Source organism: Pholcus phalangioides, unplaced genomic scaffold (genome assembly GCF_987345545.1).
Source record: "Pholcus phalangioides strain wild (caught in Gottingen) unplaced genomic scaffold, Ppha-v1.0 ptg000017l_1, whole genome shotgun sequence".
Lineage (NCBI taxonomy): Eukaryota > Metazoa > Arthropoda > Arachnida > Araneae > Pholcidae > Pholcus > Pholcus phalangioides.
Window position 1 is genome coordinate 39,905,547 of NW_028301610.1, and position 2,715 is coordinate 39,908,261.

Genomic DNA, 2,715 nt, shown 5'->3' on the forward strand with positions numbered 1-2,715 from the left:
TTTTTTTAAATTTTGCGAAAGTCAGGGCTACACATTCTCTGTCCAGGAAAAACGGCCCAGATATGGCCTGCAGTATAGGCCGTCTCAAAAGCATCATGGGCCCCCGGACAAATTGATTCTGCTCAGCCCTCTATCCAGACTGCAAATGAATACTTACCAATTCCCATGCTTAATCTCGCAAATCTTAACCATATCTCATTTTTTATCCCCCCCCCCCCCCCCCCCCCCGCTCTTCATTCAAGGCCTCCGTGACGTGTCCGGGTTGGCCCATGCGTAAGACGACACTGCCACAAATTGTGCATAGTCCCGATTCAGTCTGGAGTGTGACACCCGACGTATTCTGGTATGGAGGGACAGGGGCACTCGAAATAACCCCGCATTCGTTCGTGAAAGGTCACAATACAGACGAGCTGGTTGGATGGTATGGGGTGGAATCAGCATAGGCGGACGTACGGACCTGCATATCATCGGAATGGCACTTTGACGGCCCGAAGGTATGCAGACGAGATACTGAGGAGACCTCATGTCATCCCTTACGCTGGAGCCATTGGAGATTCCTTTGTTTTCCAGGATGATAATGCCCGACCGCATAGAGCTCGTCTGGTGGAGAACATGCTTGAAGCTGAAACAATACAGCGTTTGGAATGGCCAGCGTGCTCTCCTGACCTGAATCCGCTGGACGATGCATTGCTGCGTGACCAAGGCCGCCTGTTACTGTCCGAGACTTGCAGATTGCACTTCTTGAGGAGTGGAACAGTATTCCCCAAAGTCTGATCGATAACCTCATCGCATCCATGGCAAACATGTGTGCAGCAGTCTTCTCTGTTCGAGGAGACCACACGCCCTATTAAAACTCATGCATCATGTTTAAACAGTACTTTTTTTTATCGTTTACATGTAACCAAATTGTTGCCCTAAATCATCTTTTCATGTTTTTTCCATATTTTCAAAGAATTAAAGCTTAATTCCAAATTTTTTTACGTCTTTTTTCTGTATTGCGCATTGATACGCGTGTACTATCCATTGTATGCCAATACGTGGCTGTCTCGCACGATTTTCTTCACTTTTTTGCTTGCTCCCCTAATTGTTTTGAGCAGTGTATATGAATATGACCATTCGTTATAACGATATATTCAACATTATTTTAGTATTGCATTGCAGGTTCACTAGGACGGAATTGAATTCGTTATAACCGATAAGCATCCAACTGTTTGTTTCTGTTTTTGTAGGCTGATGTTCACATATACGGTATTAAGATATTTGTAGCTCCCACTGACTACCTTACAAATCATTTTCTAATTTCTTTATGAAATCATAAAGATATTATGAAATCATAGCCTATACGTAAACTTCAGCAATTGAAACTGCAGTATAGAAAGCATCAGCATTAATCTTTTTTCAAATATAGGACGAGGAGGCTAACTTTGATAAAATAAAACTTGATAAAGAGCGACTTTTATCGAAGTTGCCCATTACACTATGAAATTTTTTTGTCATACGTATTTTATAAATGATCTTTGAAAAAGAACTTTCATAGTGTAAGGCCGGTATTACACTATCAAAGTTTGATAAAATCCCTTTTATAAAACTCAAAAAATTCAACCAATAAAGCTCATAGGTTACATTCGAGCAAATGCTACCGATAATCTTATTGGTTGAATTTTTCAAGTTTTATAAAAGGACTTTTAGAAAACTTTTATAGTGTAATACCGGCCTAAGACACGCATTGCGAAGGTTGTAGGTTCGAATCCCACTAACTCGACTGAGGTTTTTTGTTTTTCTCATTACTATCTTCGTTTTTTTAATGTATGATTAAATGTGATTCATTCATATCACCAGTATCCAATCAAAATAAGCATGCTTTTATAAATAAATGTTCTATTTATATTATGTCTGACATGATAGAATGAAAACAGGATGAATCTTACTTGTTTTTTTTTAAATCATATTAAGTTATTGTCAATAGTACACAGCCCAAGAAATTTTAAGGATCAAATCCCTGTTAAAGCAGAAAAAATACAAATAGAAAAAACATAAAACTTAATTGTTTCAATATTTAAATTGCAAAGGTGATTAATAAATTAAAAAAGTAAGGGGTTTAACGCAGATTTCGCATGAATAGCTAATATGAAATGACTTATAAAATTTATTTTTTTGTTTCATAGATTTTTTTTTAATTATAAAAAAATCCATGTTTATAATTTTTTTGAAGGAAAACTCATTTGTTCTTGATGATTATATCCTCGTAACAGAATGCACTTCTTTCAAATGTTCTCTGTAATCACATAATGTTCTAAACTTTGCAGAACGGTTCTCTTCAAAGCAAGAAATGGAACCTTCACATAAAATTTTGTGGACATTTCTCACGTGTTTCCTTAATAATGGGGGGGGGGGGAATTTAATTTTGAAGGGGATCTCCCTTTTTGGTGACGTCATAAATGATGCTTTTGATTGGTTGCTGGTTTTGGGTCTACCGCAGGCTGCAGACGCACGTCTTTTGGAGCGCGAAGCGGGCAAAACATTTCCTGACCATGTTAATGCAATGGGGCAATTCCAAATACGAGACATGTACATTCCGTTTTTTTTTTTCACTTTTCGGCCAATAATTATGTATTTTTTATCTTCAAAAAAATGTATAAAAAAGAATACTTACTTTCGTACACGAAATACCCTTTCTTTTCCAAAACTTGAGAAAAACTATTTTTTTTAATAAAA